This window comes from Microcebus murinus, chromosome 8, assembly GCF_040939455.1.
Source record: "Microcebus murinus isolate Inina chromosome 8, M.murinus_Inina_mat1.0, whole genome shotgun sequence".
NCBI lineage: Eukaryota > Metazoa > Chordata > Mammalia > Primates > Cheirogaleidae > Microcebus > Microcebus murinus.
Window position 1 is genome coordinate 24844777 of NC_134111.1, and position 20822 is coordinate 24865598.

A 20822-nucleotide genomic window follows, 5' to 3' on the forward strand; every position below is an offset into this window, starting at 1 on the left:
TTACTTATTATAAACAGATCAAATTTATTAATTACTTTCTCTCTTCACAAAGAAAGATAGTTCAAGACATTTGACTTCAAGAAATAAAAAATATATTTTTGGAGTAATTAGTTATAAAGGACCTTCAGAAAAGAGGTAAAGAGGTGAACAAGATAGGAATAATGTCAATGATATCTGACAAGGGATTCAAGGAAAGGGAAGTAAAGATGGATGGAAAATTCCAACAGAAATAATAAAAAGGGAAAAACACTTTATGTTTTGAATTATGCCTGGGATAACTATTTGTACTTCTATGATATGTATATAGTAGACATATAAGTTAAATATTGTCACATATTTCTAAAATGAATTTTCTTAATAAGTATCGAATTAGAATGTTATTTATTGCTACTTAAAAAAATCTGTTGTTTTCTTGTAGATTACTTTAAGGTTATCCACTTTTTATAGGTAAGCTCAAATTTTTTAAATGTTTATTGGAACAAAATCTTCATCTAATTCAAAAGAATTTTTTTTAAAAAAAGTCTGAGACCCATTATTGACCTCCTTTGACTCAATTTTTTTTCAGTGAGATGCAGTAAAAATACTACACTACCCTCTGTTGGACTAGTTTCCTAGAACACAGTTATGACCAATATGGAGAACACAACCAAAGTTCTTTCCTTAATAGTGTTAATTTACTCTTTTGGAACTTTCCTATTTTCTTTAATATAGTTCCAATTTCATAACATAAATCAATGAAATATAAGATTTAAAGTAAGAAAAGACTACTTGGAACATTCAGTAGATCATCAATATCACAAAGAAAAAAGTGAAGGGAACAAATATTTTAAGGCCTGCTATGTAAAAACATGGAGACTTGTTTAAGAAGTAAATATTCAACACTGCGTAGGTTTTGAAAGGGATTCAGTGAGAAAAACAACACATGAAAATTCCACTTATGGAATTTGTTAAGCTTCCATGGTAAGGGAGACATCCCTTTTACATAGGTATCCTAAAGACCCACAAGTCTGCCATGCTTCTAGAATCCCCTTTTTCTTTAATATTCTTATCACTTTACCCAAGAATCATCTATGCTATGGGAAGATAAGCAACTTTCTCAATATTTCTAAGGATCACAGGGTAAAAGAATGGGTGCATAGCTGGACACTTAAATCCTACATTCTCCTCTCTTCCCTAGTTGCCTCTTTTGAGATACCCGCTCCTGCCGATTTATTGATTTAGCTTACAATTTTGACTCTGATTATCATCTCTTTCTACTCATTTGCCCTTATCTTTTAGTCCTCAAAACATGACTTATAAAAGACATTTGAGTAGACAGAAAGTTATACTGAAGGACTAAGGGTTACTAGGCATGATTATAACAACACAGGGCAGAAAGCAGCTTACTATTCAGCCTTCCATCCATTGAGCTAACTTCCCCCAGACATCTCAATGATAGAGAAATTATGACTGGAAGTTATTCATCTTGGCCTTAATTGAAACTTAATCTCCACTTAATCTTTTGTCCTCTTTTTCACCAGACCCTTCTCTCATTGTTTCCCTTTTGTTCCTTCCAGAATCCTTCACTCCAATTGCTCTGTCTTCCAAATTCAAATACTACATCATAGTAGGCTAAAGTATTATTTGTGTTCATACGTAAGATTCTTATCATAGATATCCATTTTCATGCATTCCTTCTCCAAAAAAATGCATGTATCCAATGGTGTCCTCATACCTCCTTAGAACAATGAGCAGCATTATTTCTTTTTATTAATAGCAAATTTTATTTTCCTGTTACAAAATGCCTTAATTCTTTAAAGCCTTATAACCACATTATCAAAGAAGTGTTATTATTTGATTTTCAAAGTGAGGATATTAAACATCAGAGAGTATAAACAAATTATTCAGGTTATACACTTAATAAGTTCCAAGATAGGAGATTTATGTCACATTTGTTTGTATACAGAGCCTCTGATCCTGACTGCATAGTATTCAGCAATATTTATTTTATAAAATTTAGAAATATGTTCATAGCTATAGTTATAATACCTTTAACATTAATACATTAAGTATTTTCAGGGATAATAATAAGCTTTCGTGAGAAATGTGCATAATTTGGTGTTATTTTTGAATGTTAATCTTTTTTTCTAAAACGAAACCTGCTTTGATTTTATGTTAAACATTAGTAGCGAATATCCTCTAAAACTTTGATCTGACAATATAATCCTAATGATGCCAAAGAAAACCCAGGATGTTTAAAGGTGTGAAAATTGGAATTTTAAGTGGCAGCTCAAAAAGTTCAAAACTAATCAACAAAAAAAAAAAAAAAAAAAAGGAATAAAGAAAAAAGATGTCTCTCCCAAACCCTAACTCAGCTTCCCCTTATAATTGGCGTGGACACCCTGCAGATTAAACTGCTATTTGTGAAATTCACTGAGCTGGGGGTGAACTGAAATCTCTTCTAGTTCACACAAGTCTGCTTTCAAGTTATCTTGTCAGGGAAGCTGACAGTCTCAATGATGTTACTTTATAGACTCCTTGGCAAAAATAGGATGTCGAAAATCTACCCATCAAAAACTAAACCCATAAAAGTTTGCTGTCCTTGGGTCAAAGAACATAAAATGCACTTGATCTCATATTGTTTGAGATGTGTCTGTGCATATAAACTCTTCAGAGGTAGTAAGATAGAAGCAGTAGGAAATGGAAAAAAGCCAGTTATTCCAACTAAAACCGGGGCTGTTTATGCAAAAAACAGACAAGCTGACAGACAAACAAAAATTCCCTCCTAAACCCATTGGTTATGTCGTTAATAACAGTTTACTTACTTGTCAACCTTGTTGAACACTGGTCTAATGTTTGACTTAGGAAATGAAGAAAAAGAAAATAAGACACTCTCAAAGTTATATACAAATTGCTACCACATTTCCTAACATTAGATTGAGTTCCAGAGAACAATATTTCAAATTTATACATGTGTATGGAAAATATGACATTCATCCCAGTAGAAAAGGAAAATTATTATTAACCACTGCATATTGATTGTTTCTGACTTTTTTTAAATCTAGTGTTCAAGCTATCCAACTTGTATTTTATAGGATCTTATCTTTACATATTTTAAATTATTAATCACAATTAAAACTTAGCACTGGGTTATTCATGCGCACTATTGAAAGCTGATTAAGCATTGTGATTGGAGATACAATTAGTACTTTAATATCAGTACACTGTCTTCCATTCTATTTTTTCTAGTAAATTAAAATAGTGTTTAATTATGATATTTGTCAGTATTCATTTTCTGGTTTAATAAGGTTTCCTGACAGATAACTGCACTGATTATGTGTGCATGATAAATGTTTAATAGCATAAAATAAACTTAGTTCTAAGCACATTCTGTTTTTTAATCTTCTCAATAGGAAACAAATGCATATTTTTCTTGTCACTTTCCTCTTTTGTATTATTTATGTACAAAGACTTTTTAAAAAGTACGAGATTGCCTGGTAATATACTTCCTTTGACATAAAGATGAAAAATGAATGTCAACGCGCACATTTAGATATTATGATATACATGGCGACTCTTGGTGTACACATTGTTACTATCATTTCTAAGTGCAAAGGAATTTCTGTATGTTCTTTTTCAGACCTTTTAGCCTAACAATTGATGCATCAGAAGGGAGTCATGGTTACGCAGCTTGAAAGGTGGTGAACTCTGGCCCAGATTTTGTCTGGAAACAGGAGAGGGTCCTGGTGATTATCAGTTTAGCAGCAAGCCTCTGCCCGGAAGAGCCTCTTGACAAAAGTAGTTGAAAGGTGGCCGAACAGCAATTAATCACTCTGCTACTTACCTGCCCTGAACAGAATTTAATTAAACACAATTCACACCTCTATACCTACACTTATCACATTTCCAGACTTTCCAAACTACTTGAGCTGACACCTTGCCAAGGAGGAAAATTATGCTGGGAGGAAAAAAGCAAATGAGCCTTTATTATTGAAATGAGATAAAGGACAATAAGCCAAGAAAGTGCATTAATATTATAACTTTGGGCAGGCTCAGAATGCTTTAAACAGGTTTATTTGTAGTAATACAACAGTGGAATTTTCCCCCAAATTAATATTGTCTTAACAATTAAATTTTAAGGAAATTATACAACTTCTAATATTCTGAAAAACAGCATCAAAGGCCATCTAAAGAAGGTAAACTAAGATATTTATTGAGTACAATAAGATAGATTTTGTATATATTACAATATTTGAGCAGAAGATAACTGTTGTTAACAGAATCACTCTTGCAAATATATCATTAAAATTGCTATTCTTTTTCCAACTAAACCCTATATTGAGATAACTAAAATGGTCTTGGGTTAATAAAGTTTCACCCAGTAAAACAAGTAGGCTTTTTTTAATATGTGAAAATTTGGAGAAATTTAAACATTTTTCCAATTTAATAAGCTCCTCCTATTTTTCTATGTGTAACCATGTCTACTGTTTTACTGTTTTCAGATTCAATGGCTGTAAAAGATTTAAAGAAATAAGATAATATGCATCTCTATATAATCATTTTATCCATTTTAACTATAAATCACCCCTCCTGCCAACTTTTATTTTAATTGGAAAAAGTAAAAGCTATGTCGTACACATTCTAAATATATACAGGATGTCTTTGGAAATACTATTCAATTCAATATGTATTCATTGAGAGAAAAATTTATTTTTTCAATGCTATGTTGGCTGCTAGAGCAGATTCAAAGAAAGTAAGCAGTTTTCCCTCCTTTTTTAGCTTATACGAAAGCAATTTATTAACAGAAAATGTTGAGTCCAGTTCTCAGACAGAAAAATATGTAACACTTCATGAATTTGCCTGTCATTCTTGTTCAGGGGCCGTGCTAATCTTCTCTATATCATTCTAATTTTAGTATATGTGCTGCCAGGGTGAGCACAGTTTTTCCTCTTAAAAGAGTGATATTTAATGTAAGGGAAGTCCTAAAACAAGCACATAATACATGAATAAGAAGGGGAATTCATAAAAGTAGAATCTTTATATGATGTAGTTTTCAAATGAGGAGACAGGAGTTTCTAAACCTCATTGACAGGAGCAATAGGAGGGAGCTACGTAGTTCACCATGTTGCCTGTATGTAACCTGATTGGGAATGGAATCAGGTGCATCATATACTGCAAATGCATTTTGGGAAGTGCTTGGAAGTGCTTCCCAAAGAAAGTGAACTCCAAGCATTCATTTCTACCCGGCGTTCATTCCATCAACTCCCACCTTCATCTGGGATGTGACAGAAAGCAGACATTTTGATCTTAGACTGTTTTTTTTTTTTTTTTTTTTTTTTTTTTTTTTTTTTTTTTTTTTTTTTTACCATCAAGCACTCTCCATTTCACCTTTCTCTGCCATGTGTCCCTGCTCATTTTCCTGGAATAGCTGGACACAGCCATCCACGTGGGACCTGCATCTTCTCAGTGGGACATGCAGAGTAGATAACTCCTCTTTATTGATCTGCCCATCTGTTCCATAATATCACTTCCAAAGGTTTTACATGTTGTTCAAATTTCTTTGGATATTTCATCTCTTATGATATAACTCCATATAGTTATTCCAAATCATCAATAAACATGTAGCATAAATATGACTTTTTCTACATCCACTGAGACTTAACTAAGACATTCCAACCACAGGAACTTCTTGTGGGTGTCCCTGGTCATCTGGCTGTTAGATTGTTTATTCTCTTTCCAGTGTACCTCCCTCTGTCAATCTCCCCCATGAGAAATGCCACCCTTTTTTCTAAATTTGGAGTACTCATCAACATGGAAAATGTGAATTTTCAGTCTGAAACAGTTTTCCAGTATGTATTTGTGTGTGAGACAGGAAGGCAGAATGAATGGTTGAGGAGAGGACCAGGGAGAGAAATAGGAAAAAAAACCTTTAACATGATATTTAGTGATTTCTTTTGAAACCCTTAGTCACCCAGACAAGGTCTGCTCCCAATCTTAGCACCATTCTGAATTGTAGTGATGTCAGTGACATTTTCTTTTTTCAATGATTCAGTGCAGAACTCTCGAGCTAAATATGTGTGCTCACATGTACATATACATACACTCTCCAAAGGAAAAATGCAGATTCTTAAAAATACTGCAGTCTAAACTCTCAAGGAGGAACAAGTGTTTTCTGTCTTTTAATTTTCTGGATATTTATCTTCCACAGAGAAGTTATTAATATTATTTTTATTATTATGCACAGCATGCACACTTCAGTCCTTTCCTTTGATCTTCTGCTTCCTGATTAGGCTATTAATATATGAATGGGGAGGGTTAGACCTTTGCTTCCATTGAAAAGTCTATTCAACTTCATATTTCATTACCTTCCTCCAATGAGGTCATAAATTTTGTACATTTTCTTTCCTGAAAACATAATCCTATGTTCTTCTAAATAAAGCTCTTTTGATTATTCTTGAAAAGACCTCCATCATTTACCTGCTTATCTAGGATCCATTTAAGCCTCACCTTCTCTCTTACTACCATCCTTTCCTTTGGGTGAACATGGAGAAATCTGCAGGTGATACATCTTGATGGATTTCTCATTTCCCCATCTTTTCCTGTAGGTAGAGGCATAGAAATCACCCACTTCTGGCCAGCGATATCTAAACAAGATGGCTGCTGTCATGATTTCTGGGACATTAGAGTTCCTGATGAATGGGGCACATGTGGCTGCTTTCCCTCTTCCTGCTCTCATGTATCCACTCAACAGAATGACTTCTGGAAATCCTGTGGATCACCGTCCAGTGACAGAGAATACCACTTTCAGAGGTTCTTAGTATCTCAGAAGAGGGAAGTTGGAGGAGGATAGTGTCAGGGTTTTAGGGCCTGAAATGGGTGTTATTAAGGTGTGTTTTGTAAGGCAGAGAAGTGGTTGGTATTAGGCGGAACATGTGGCCTGGCATGGCATGATAGCTTTGGGCTGATAAATACCATGAGGTGAGAATCTTGAAGTAAGCCCAGGTAAGAAAGAGTTAGCCTCAATAAGTAAGCTTATCAAGGAACATGTATTTCCTGGAACAAATAGTTCAATTATTTTTGCCTAGTCCCAGAATTATTTAGCATAGAAATGAGAATATATGTTCCATCTTAGAACTGACTAGCACAAAAAAAGCAAAGTATATTTTTCTCAGAAGTGTTTAGCACAGGATAGAAACACATGTTGACTGAGTCCTCACTACATTAGTGGTATAATTTCATCAGCTGTAATAGCGTGAAGCAACACATAAAGGAAGGGCCACCAGACTCTCAGTGACAGCTGCCCCCAAAATATACTGCCCACAACACCAATGACAGCATCTATCTATCTCTGGAGTTCTTGTTATGTAAGGAAAGAAAAACTTCAATTTATTTAAGCCACTGGAATTAGAGTTTTCTATTACTCGTGATTAAAGATATTCTTAAATAATATTCCATATAAGACCAGGCATATGACTATTTTTTAAAATATTGAGAATGTCGTGTATTGGTATCCTAAGTTACCTTTTTCAACCACAACTAGATATTTCCTTGACAAAATATGTAGTAAGACTTGAAAATTTCAAACATATGGTAAATCTCTTTCATTACTCAGACTCTCTGCAAGGTAATCACACCAATATGAGTTTAATGCTTCTGTGTAAAAAAAGAAAAAAAAAATGGATGTCTTGAATCAGTAAGTTCCCGGAGTGCAGAAATAAAGTCACGAATTAGGGTTAGTTTTAAAATGAAGGTTTATTTACATACTGTCTATTGACAGTTTGCTTTCACATTCTCATATTCAATCAGTCAAGTTCGATGTTTATTTTATGTTATATAAGCATTGAGTTGATTGGCTAAATATGCCAAGAATTATAGAGAACATAATAGTATTATGTTTTGAGACTGAGATTCTCCAAAGAAGAAATCATATATTGTCTCTAGCTGCGTTTCTATAAAGAGCTTAGTATATTGCAGAATTTTAACCAGTGCATATTTGTTGGTTGAATGAATAAACATGAATAAGTGAATGAATAAAAGGAATACCAAGATTTTTACTTATTTCCTACCCATCCCTGTCTCTAGCCTGCAGGAACTGTCATAATTAATGATTCACTAGTGGCCTTTCATTGTTGCAAACCCAATCCATTGGGATGGTGCAGGCTTTGATTAGAAGGTGTTTCCCCATGTAAGTAAATGTTTCCCCTTTCTCCTAAGGAGGCCCTGCCCTCTGGGTAGCATGTGATGACACTTAGGGCAGGCTTCATGGGCATATGATCAGTGTAGTCACACAGAGTCCAATGCTCAAAAGGGTGCCTTGTGTTGGGGCTTTAATGCTGTGTGACCATTGTCTTGAAGTTCTTAAAAATTTTATCTTTGAATTTGGATTTTGCATGTGAATTCCAATTGGATAGTAGAGCATGTATCACAGGGCTTGAAGCCTTACTTCATGTGAAGTCCTGCACTCCATCACCTCCATACTTTCCTGAGATCAGTGCTGAGATGCAGCTGCCCAGCCCCTGCCCAGAGATCAGTATTAGTTGAAAGTCCTCAAAGAGGAGAGGTGAGACAAGAATTTCCTGGAGAAAAAGAAAATTCTGCCTGTGGTTAAGAGCCTCAGTCTATGTGCCAGACAGAGTCCCCAGCCTGCCCTTCCTGACAGTGTGCCCTAGTGATTTCAGACTTATTCAGCCAGTTCCCACAATCACATTAATATATTAATATGAATATATATTTCCTATGGGTTCTGTTTCTCTGGTTGACCTCTACCTGACACAGCACATTAAATTCTATAGCGTAGGCAGTATGGCCAGAATTGGGGCTGAGAAAAGGAAAATTCGGTTTAAGAATTCATTTTAGAGAAATACTAACCATGGACATTCATCATTTGTTTTAAATTTTTTAAGTGCCTTTTAATTTTGAAAAACCTCTAACTATTTCTTGGCTTTATTTTCTCTACCAAGTGAATCTGTGTTTTAATTTCTTAAATTATATGTATTACGGTGAGAAGATTATAAAAATTCTCACTTGGCAGCAGCTTCCTATTTTACTCATCACAATATTTTGTAGTGTCTCAACCCCCCAAAAAAGTGTGCTTTGAAAATGATATTTATTAGACTAGATTACTCTGTGTATGTGTGATTTATAATTTTGTAAGTTAGAAGTCTTATGCATTCGTGACAAGTCAAATTGTAAAATTTCATCTATATAAATCACCTAATATTAAGAAAAAGTATGGGTTAGTAAAAATGGTAAGCATATATTGGAGGAAGATCTAAATCCAAAAACATTATATGTGGTAATAAGTAAGGATCATTCATTAAAACAAATGTACAGAGAAGAAAAGTGGCTTGACATATCTTGGGAAATAGAAACCCTACCTTAGACAGATGCTATAATTTAGAATTGGTGGTCTTAGCTTCTGGTTTTCATATTGCAACCACACAGACCCAAGTACATAGAATATTTAGATAAGTCTTTCCAAGATTACACAATCGAAGACAATCATAAATTTATGTAGTCATCTATATTTACCTAAATAAAAATGTGGAAGACTAAACATTTTCTCACCTGAAAGAGTAGCCATCCATTTCCAAGATTTGGAAACAGCCTGGCCTTTCTTTCTGCATTTATTTCCATCTCCCTTCTCTCCTCAAAGTCAAAAAGGGTTTGAAGGGAGAGACAGAAGTAATGAAAAAGAAATATCAAAGTTTGTTCTCAGTTCTTTTAGCAAGTGCCTAATATTAAAAATATTTACCTTTTAAGGATAATAGTTAATACATGTAAATTAGTACTATGAAATTCTAACTTAGTTCTGCAATTGTCACAATTTTGAATGCTTATAAGGAAACTTGCAGGTAACCTAAATGAATGAAGCAGGTAACATATGTAAAGGAGACTTATGTGAAGTAGAACTTGCTATATCTATGTTATCTCTAACTCTCATACACTCTATCCTTTCTAGTCATTTTAAAGATATTCTTTTGCTTCAGTGTTCTGCCATCTATCTACATTAATGGAAGAATATATATTTACTTTCATTCATTTTGTTTAGGATCCATTATCAATCTGAAGAGTTATGTTTTTTAAAACTCCAGAATATTGCCATTTAGAATCATTTCCAATACTGCCTCTCTACAATCTTATTCTCTGCTTCTGGAACCCCTGTTAGACATATGTGATACTTGTTTATTTTATTAAAATTTTTTACCTGGCTTTTAGTTGATATTTTTTATTTCTTTTTTCCTGCTAATACTTTCTAGTTAATTTCCTCAGTGCTACTTTTCATTTGCCTAATTCTCTCTTCAGCTCTATCTTATCTGCATGTTAACTATCCATTCAATTTTTATATTTTAAAAATTACATGTCTTGTCAGAAATTTTAATTTGGTTCTCTTTTAATATCTTTCTGGTATTTTTTTGATACCACATTTTACCTTACTTTTCTGCCCTAACTTTACCTCTTGGACCTCATCATCTACTATCCCCAATACACCTCTCACTCAGTTTTATTCAGTGATACAGGCTTCCTTTTCACAGAAACCAATTTAGGGCCTTTGCATTTTTCCTTTCTTCTGCCTGGAACATTATTCCCTCAGATATACATCTGATTTATACTCTTACCTCTTTTAGCTTCAAGTATACTTTTCTCAGTGAAGCTTTCTCTTATCTCTAAAATAAACTTGAAATCACACTTTTACACAGAGCTCCCTGTCCACATGCTTTATTTTCATTCATAGCACATTTCACCATAAAACATATTTTGCTTATTTTGCTTTATATCCATCTCTTAAAACTAGAATATAAATTCTGTAAAGACAGAGATGGTTAACTTTGGTATCATCAGCAAACAGAAAATGTCTGACATAATTGGTCCTCAATAGATCTTAGTTAAGTAACATAAATATGTGTTGTTGAATGAAAATTTCTTCTTTTTTATTTCTTCTTCAATCCTTTTAAACATAATTTATAATCTAGTCCAATAATTCTATTATATGAAAATTTTGAAGGTCTAAAGCTATTATTTATGTTTTGAGCTAAATTATATTTGGTGGATTATAACTATGTATTGTGGAATTTTTGGTGGTATTGTTTTAATTTTTTTCTTATTTGAAGAGTTTTATATTCAGTGGGCCAGATAGTCCTCACTAGCTCACATGATATATATTTACTTTTTAGCTTTATATTTTTCTCCATAGGAATCTTTCAAGGCCTGAGTTGAGGATCTCTTCAGAGAGGTTTTACTATTGGTCCAAGAGTGTCATAAACCTGTGAGCATTTGTTATGCTCTGATGTGCAACTACCGAAGTTTAAATTACAAGCCCCAGACCCCAGGGAAGTTATAGGTCTATGGTTTGAAATTCTCAGTCAATGTTATTTATTGATTGATTGATTTGCTTGTTTTTTTATTCTTCCTCAAGATCTTAGGCAGATACAGACTAACATCTCTGTCTCTGTAGACTCCTTTGCTAGTGGAAAGATTGCTTCTATTCCACTTTTGACTGATGATAAAAAGTTCCTTTTGGTCAGGGTCTTTTTTTATTTTTATTTCTTGTCTTTTGTATATTCAAGGCCTTGTTTCTTATCTCTCTGTGTGGCCTAACTATCTTTAGACACTTTATTCAACTTTAAATTGATTTTGTGACAAAATTTTGATTATCTAGTAAACCATATTGTTAGAAACAATAGTCTGGAAGTTCTATTTGTATTAGTTTCCTCAGCTACCATAATAAAGTACCACAAACTGGGTTGCTTAAAACATCAGAAATATATTCTCTTATGATTCTGTAGTCTAGAAGACCAAAATCAACGTGTTGGCAAGGCCATAGTTCCTCCAAAGGCTGTACAGAAGGCTTCTCCCTTGCCTCTTCCAGCTTCTGGTGGTCCCTTTATTCCCTGGTTTGTGGCTGCTTAACTCTAATCTCTGCCTTCCTTTTCACGTGGCCTTCTTCTCTCTGTTTCTCTATTCCTTCACATGGCATTCTTTTGATACAGACAACAGTCATCTTGGAGTAGTTGTCCACCCTACTCCAGCATGACTTCATCTTAACTAATTATATCTATGATGACCCTACTTTCAAATAAGGACACATTCTGAGTTACTCAGGGTTAAGACTTCAACATATCTTTTTGGGAAAACACAATTCAATCCATAATATCATCTAAAGAAAGCAGCTGCTCTCACCTCTTGTTTTTATGTTAACATATAGATCCAATGTTGACAGATTCTATTTTTCAAGAAAAGCTAGAAATTCAGCTTTGCATTTAAAATATTCTGATTTTTACATGTTGACTACCTACCAAAACTCTAAAAACATTGCTATAAGCCAATATTTTGCTGGCCAATTGAAACACAACTGCTGTCTGTGGTTGATTATAGACTACAGATTTTCAATCTCTGCAATAAAATAAGGCACAGTAGGTCACTTTTCCAGTGGTTACAATGAGTCAAATGAGAATATTTTTAACACATGAAAGGACCACAAAATAACCCAAAAGTTATCCAGAATAGACAAAATATATGTCACAAGGTCCAAAACTAAAATGTGTCCCTTTACTCATAAAATAGCTCCTCGGGCCACAACTTAGAATTTATTCATCATTATTTTACACATATTTTTAAGAAATTGGCCAGGTTTTCCTGCTCAGAGTAGATTTAAATTAGGTTCCGTCTGTGAGAAATTTGAGGCTTGTTGCTGGAGGAAAGTGCATGGATAAAAATGAGAAGTGACAGCCCTGACAGAAAGAGGCAGGAAAAAAAGGTTTTCAAAAGCAGATTTAAGAATTCCAAAAATCATAGCAATCTGGCATCATTTGGTGCACTTTGGAAACCTGGAGGGCATCACCGTTATAACTTGCTGCAATAACTCATGTTCTAAACATCCACCTTAAACATTTAAGAAGTTTAAGTTATAATTTATTGAAGTGAGCAGAAAGAAAAAATGGAGTATATTTAGAAAGACTTAGAATATTCAGGAGAAATATTCATCCAGTATGCACCAGGACAATTGAGCTGGTGGCTGAAAATACTGCAATACCTCCATGGCGGTTGGGAGCTCCCACTCTGCACCCCAGTGCACCCCCACCCCAGGTGTTGCCACACTGCCCCACAATTTCGCAATTATTGTGATAATGGCTTGCAGAATCAGAGATTAAAGTACTTTCTATTCCAAGACTTTGGGAACTACCTGTTCTGGTCTCATAGTGTTGCCAAATATAATGTATATCACTCCTAATGATGTAAATATTTACCAAAGAAAATTTCTTCCCTTTAATCTGCTCTCTCTCTATATATGATTTTGGAAAGAACAGGAGTGTCAGGGCTTAAGTCAGTCTATGAACAAGTGGCATGTTCTCTGAGCAGAAGGCATGGGCACTGAAGAAATGACTGGCTACCTCACTTGACACCACTAAGCATTCACAGGAAGCCATGACCTGTCCTTGATCTGATTGCAATCTCATGAAAGCAAACTTTCAATTACAAATCAACTACCCTAGTGTTTTACCAACAAAGAGAATGAAGTGGGCAAACGACTGAACGCCTTAGTTACCTTGGAAATAATTATATTTCAGTTATAAATAGTGAATTAATTTGGGTTTTATATATCTTTTTCTATGAGCTATAGTTCATTTGGGCAAGTCCTGAGAGTTTTTTATGACACAAGAATTACAAAGATTTGACAAATCCAAAGTTGTACTAAATTCACCAAGTTAATAAGATCTCATGGGGACCTTGGAAGTCAGTGATCATGTCACCCCAGGAAATATTCCTCTGTGGTATGATACAGGTCTAATTCTTCATTCCTATTGGAAATATCTAGATCATGATTTCGTATAATTATAAAGAACTTCTTCACATAGCCTGTCTTTAAGCAGTATCTAAACTAAATTGTGTTTATGAATTTGTTGTTAAGCAATGATGAACAAATACTGACTTATTTGAATTGCATAAGTAGACTTTTTTAAAAAAATTGAAATTTCCTAGAAATTAAAACAAAAACTCCAACTATACAAAAAACATCTTCATATGGTATTGATCTAGACAAGAGAGATGAATATTACATATATAAAAATAAGTGCATATATTTTATATTACTATAAGAATACAATGAATATATTTACTTATATATTCATTATATATTTATTTAATCCATAAATCAGGAAAGCGTTTAATTCATGGTTCTTTGCTTAATAGATAAACATATAAAGTTTCAGTGTGTAGAAATGAGCATTGGATTGAAATCTGAGTTTTATTTTTCACTTTCCCCCAACTAATTTGAACACTGGGCAAGACACTAAATCCCTCTTGAGCTCTGCTCTTTCATCAGTAAAACAAATTCTTCCATTTGTAGACTATGGTTCATTTCATCTCTAACATTTTATGAATCCTATGAGGCCATCTAGTCCATTTTTCTCATGTAACAGATGATAAAAGTAAAACATACAGAGATGAAATGACTTGCTTAGGATCACACAATTAATCAGTGTCCAAACTGGAGCTAAAATCAGGTTTCTTGATTCTTAGTCTAGTCAGTCCACTATTCTACTGTAGCTGATACTGCCAGAGAGTGTGTGGATGGTAGCAATCATCAGAAGAATAATTTTCAACATTGACAAAGAAAACAAAAAAGTCTGGTGATTCAGAAAAGAATGTAATATTCTTACTTGAGTGTGTCACCACTTACTTTAAGGAATGTACTTTTAGAGTTAAGTCAAAGAACGAATTATGTATTATTGCACATTGTATAAGAGCATTATACAAGTCAATTAGAACTGACAATAAAACAGCTTCCAGGCAGGATCACCCAAATTGCTTTTATTTCTCCTTTAAAATCATTGAAGCCAAATCATATTCCAATTCAAAGGTTCCAAAAGTGTATACAGCCAACACACTTTTCCCTATAGCATTGTGAGTCTCTGCCTAGGTTTTAGCAAAGGAACATTTCTGGTTGCTTCTGTAATTTCTGTGAAGTGACTCAAATTCTAAATGCCATTCATTATTTTCCAGGTAAGAGAATAAGAAAATGCACTCATAAAATATTTTTAAACACAGAACCAGGACTTCAGTTTCTAATCAGAAAGGCATAATTTCTTTAAAAATAATTAACAAAATAGTTTTTATAAAATATTCTATTCCAAACAGATAAACAAGAAACATAAGAAAAGAACTTAGCCCCTACTGCCTCTCATGTATTTGAGGTATAATTTTCAAATTCTACAGCATGATGACCTGTCAAATATCATTTCAATGAAGTTTCCCATCAGATTGCTTTGCCTTTATTTCTGAGTCACTCAGTAATCTTTGTCTCCATCTCTGTGAGGCTCTTTCAGGTCTCTAAGCCCAATGGAGGGAAAGAAGGGGATTCACTATTGATTAATCCTTTACTCTCAACCTAAAGGACAGACACTGTACACTTGTTCTTTGCTTTCATATAACAGTCACGCATTATTTATTGTGTGACTAAACAATATGGGTATGTTTTACTATCTAAAAATTGAAGGACATTTTCCTTATTTCAAAAATAGTCTTCACTAAAATTTAGCTTAAAAATGTGACTTGAATAGTAAGCCCTCGTCTCTTCAAAAAAATCAAGTAAAATAAAATAAATTAGATGAGCATGGTGACACACGCCTGTAGCCTCAGCTACTCAGGAGGCTGGGGTGGGAGGATGGCTTGAGCTCAGCAGTTTCAGATTATGGTGAGTTATGATTGTGCCACTGCACTCCAACCTAAGGATTGGGAGACCCACCATCTTAAAAAAAAAACACAAAAAACAAAAAAACAGTGACTTGATGCTGGGATCTTATTTTTAGTGGACTATTGCTACAACATCATGTTAATAAATAGCTGGCTCTTCTAAGTGGTTGAAGAAAAAATTTCCTTAATACTTTACTATGTGCCAGGCACTATACTAGGCTCTTTAGATATATTATTTACTTTTACAGCTAGTCTGTAAAATAAGAATTTTTTAGTTATCATCTCTCATTTATAGATGGGTTAACCAGTGCTCAAGTAATTTAGCTTGCCTTAGTTTTCAGAGAACTATATAGCAGAGATGAGATTTGAATTTAGTTCATCTACTTAATATTGTTTATTCAACACTCAGTAAAAGTAACTTCCAATGGACTCTCTAGTTAATAGTCACCAAAAATTACCTTAAAAGATGATAATTTTATTGGCAGTAACACGTAGTGTTTGATAGCTCATATAGACCAAACATACTAAAATCCTATGAGTTTAGCATCACTATTATCTCATTTTATGACAGGAAAACTGGCCGCAATAGGTAATAGTTGGTAGAAACAGGACTTGAAGGCAAGTGATGCCACTGTAAAAATATGCTGCTAAATGTCTAGACTATAATGATATCATGTTACAGAAAACAACTTCAATTAAAGGAGCATACTTTAAACTAAAATGTTAGTGATAATTGTAAAATATTTCTTTGATAAGTTAAGGTACACTTCCCCTTGTGCTTCAAGGCCATCATTTGTAACATTGTGGTGAACAAAACCATCATGGCAATTCTAGAGGTGGAGACAGAGGCCAATGAGTCAGTCAATATTGCATCTATTACATGTTATTTTTCAAAGTATTAGTTTCCTTTATCACGAATCCCTGTGATGAGCCTATTTGTTATTTCTCTTAGATAACAGAAAATATAAAATATATCTTACTGTTTAAGCTATATAGTTTTTTTTCATTCTTGGTTAATCCATTTCGGTTTAAACTTCTTATCAGTGCTATGAAATCTTCAAAGTGTGTGTTTGGGTGATTTGGGGGTTTTAGCGAGAGGGGGAAGGTAGCAGAAGGAAAATGTGGTATATTCAGGGCATTTCAGATTTCATGAGTACCATTGTTTTATCATAGTTTCCTGTTTCCTTGGATATGTTTTCTGTAAATTTTTTTCCCCTTTCATGCAGATGTGTAACCAGGGAGATCAGAAACCATGACAACACCGTCTTAATCAAAGAAAGAAAGTCGAATGTAGTAATCCTTTGGTCTCTAACATAAAGTAGTTCCATAGTGAGGTATAAACTAGGCCTTTCCTTGTACTATGTGTTATTATCTCCATGATGGCGATTTTTGTTGAAGAGTTACCTCAGAAGCATTTTACAAAATTGAGAAAGTTTTACATGTTGTTTACAGAGGCCCTCTAAATCTCAAAACACTGAGATAAATTAGAATTTAGGTGATATATATGTAAAGGAGAAAGTATTAAGCCCTCAGAGACAATTATTATTTATAAAATCTCACTCAGAGTAAATATAATACTGAGTTACAAGAACAATTTTGCCAGAATGTTAACAATTTCACAAAAAAAGGGAAAAAATATCACCATTCTTTTTGTGGGCTGTCACAATCTCTTCTTTTATGAAAATCTTTTTTTTTTTTTTTTTTTTTTGGTAATTGGAGGATAATCACCATGTGTTGGAATAAGAGAAAATGGATGCTGAAAGAAATTCCAGGCAAATTGTACCCACCTCTGTATTTTTCCTCTTGTGATTGTGAATCGCGAGCTCTGGCAAGAGGGTGGTTCCCAGAAATATCTTGAAGGAGATAAAATTTGACGTCTCCTCTCTTACTTTCCCTTTCTTTGTCTTCTTTGTTCTTAACCTTTACTACAGCTGTGGCCAAATAGCAAGATTCCAGATTTGAAATGAGGAGGGAGGGTTTTGACAATTGATTGTGAGATTATGAGCAGCGTTAGCTCATTGGTGAGCCAGTGAATTATATGCGAATAAATGCTTGTCCTGTTGAACAGATGTGAGACTAATGCACTCAGCACTGCAGGCTTTTGCCGACCTGGCTCTGTCCCCTGCAGACATTCCCCATAACACTCAGCTACCTGTCCTGTGGGGCCTGCCTGACCCCACATCCCCTGGAAGCCCTCCCTTTCCAACTTTGTCTCTGTCATGATAAAACGTCCATGATGCTAGGAAAACTGTCTACACTCTGTCCCTGTAAGTCACTAATCTGTGCAAAATCAGATCATCCGTTACCTTTTTGTTTCATTTTGCTTATAAATTGCCCCAGGCATCCTAGGTTTCCATATATTTTTCCATTATGTCCACTTTTCCAAAAAGCATATTATGGATAATAATATTTGTGATTATCCTTTCTCACCTATAGACAATGTTTCCAGTAATTCCCAAATTATCTTCATGTCAGTGTCACCTGGAAAGCTTTTTTATTTTATTTATTTTTTTTATTTTGCTTTAATTATTATTATTTTTATATGGGGGTACAAGTGTTAAGGTTATATATATTGCCCATGCCTCCCCCCTCAAGTAAGAGCTTCAATCGTGTCCATCTCCCAAATGTTGCACATCTTACACGTTGTGGTTGTATATAACCATCCCTTCCTCCCCTCTTCCACCCTCCTAACCCCTGATAAATGTTACTCCTATATGTCCACTTAGGTGTTGATCCGTTAATACCAATTTGCTGGTGAGTTCATGTGGTGCTGGCTTTTCCATTCTTGAGATACTTCAGTTAGTAGAATAGGTCCCAGCTCTATCCAGGAATATACAAGAAGTGCTATATCACCATTGTTTCTTAAAGCTGAGTAGTATTCCATGGTATACATATACCACATTTTATTAATCCACTCATGAATTGATGGGCACTTGGGTTGTTTCCACGGCTTTGCAATTGTGAATTGTGCTGCTATAAACATTCGAGTGCAGGTGTCTTTTTCAGAAAGTGACTTTTGATCTTTTGGGTAGATGCCCAGTAGTGGAATGGCTGGATCAAATGGTAGATCTACTTGTATGGCTTTGAGGTATCTCCATATTGCTTTCCACAGAGGTTGAAATAGTTTTCAGTTTTTGTCTTTTAGTTATTAATTTGCAGATGATCCCCAGTCCTACTGAATGCACTTTGGCATGAGGCTACCCCACAGTCAGGGTTTCTAACAGACTGCCCAGCAAGCGTTGTGAAGGGTTCATAACAGTTCATACTTTAGAGGCTAAAGCTGCCTTGAAGTCTGACTGCCTGGTTTGTCACTGAGCTGTGGGGCCCTGGGCATGAAACTTAATTTCTCTGAACTTCGATTATTATTTGATACCCTAAAAGGAGAATAATAATAATAGCACTTAACTCGTAGTGTTGAGAGAATTAAGATAAACAGAAACAAGTAGGATGCTTTGCACAGGGTCTTATCCACAATAGGTAATAACATTAATAATTAATATTGAGAACTGTGTGCTTTGAGCTATTTTAAGCACTTTGCATGTACAATATTATGATTTGATCCTCACAAAATTCCTGTGAGGTTGAGGAAAGATCTTTGGTCTCCAGTGACCTTGAGTTTTCCTTTCCTTATGTTCTTCCAATGGCTTGGCAGGGATCTGAGGCAGTTGGGCTGAACCACTGCATGGCAGGAGAACAAGGTCTCAGGTTGACACAGTCGCATTAGTGTCCCAACTCGCTAGCTGAACTCAGAGGCTCTTTAGTAATCTTAGGCCAGGAAGGTCCCTTTGTTGCATAGAATATTAGGTATGCTTTATTCACTTTTAGTCCAACATACAAATGTAACTAGTGCAGGGGAAGAATTCGCCCACTAGAGGGCGCCTCGCAGTCGGCCCAGCTGTAGGGCCAGGCTGACGGCCAAGGAGCAACACCAGGACAGAGGGACTCCTGAGCACTGCCCTATGTCTCTGCTCTGAAGTTGCTCTCACAACATCTCAGCATAATTTCTACCATGTACCTCCAGTAGGATGGGCCGTTGTGCACTTGCACAAGAAAAGCAGGTGCTCGAATTATGATCATTTCACAGGAGAGAAACTGAGGCACAGAGAGGACAAATAACTTCCCCCACATCATACTGCTAGAAAATGACACAGCACACAGATGGCTCTACATAGTGTGCCTTCTCTTAGAACATTTAGTGCTGATTAGTATTGGCATTATTCAGACATTATAGGAGGCTTAGAGTAAAAGTTTTTGGACATATTTAATATAAGACCTTAGAGCTCCCCTCAGATCATGCTAAAAATCTTCAAAAAAAAAAAAAAAAGAAAAACTTTCATGTGAATTTTACGTAAACCAGTATAAATTTGGGGTGTGCTGATTTTGTAAATTTAATACCTATTATTCTGCATTTTAGTAACATTTAGAGATCATGCAATCATCTTTTACTTTTTTTTTAAGATCCATTCTTCAGTGAGAGTAAAAAATATTTTCCACAAATATAAAATATCAGGGTTGAATTAAACTAGTTGTTTCCTGAAGAACAGAAGAATATGTATTAATTGCTGAAGTGGAGGCAGGGATGAGAGAAAGAAGTGAATGAAGTAGGGCAAGGTGACTGGCGTTGTTTATATTTCAAGGTCAGATTCTCGCCCAAACACACTCACTCACACCTATCTCAGCTGACAAGCACTAATATACAGGCCAGTGGACTGAGGAGACCTTTCTTCAGGCCAGCAGGGGTAGGGATTCCAGAAAACAGGCCTTTTAGGCTGCATCTGAGGAGCACTGGACACATGGCCACGACTATGGGCAAAGAGCAAAACATTCATGGGGAAACAGAATCCTACCTCTACTCCTAAATCAATCCCCCAAGACAGCAGATGCAGAGTTGAAAGATGTTCTAGAGTGTACCAGAGTCTTGGCTAAGCCATTGCTTGCAATGTGTACTTTTGCAGCAAGTCGCTTCAATGTCTCTGTACCCCTTACCCCCTCCCAATTAATTGGCAAATAAGGATAATAAAGAGAACCTCATGAAGTTAGTGAGATTTAAAAAATATTTTATATATATCACTCAGTACACGGTGACTGTTTTTGCTGTGATTGACATGGTACACAGAGAGATGAGAGAGAGAGAGGGTCTGTGAACTTTA

The 20822-nt window shown here is 35.0% G+C and overlaps 1 non-coding gene across 1 annotated transcript; it reads right to left on the reverse strand.

Annotated features, from left to right (window-relative positions):
• Positions 1 to 4811: 4811 nt before the first annotated feature.
• LOC142872825 (U6 spliceosomal RNA) lies at positions 4812 to 4918 on the reverse strand. Its single transcript, XR_012920911.1, has one exon. It is a non-coding gene; the product is annotated as a U6 spliceosomal RNA (small nuclear RNA).
• Between the last annotated feature and the right edge of the window lie 15904 nt (positions 4919 to 20822).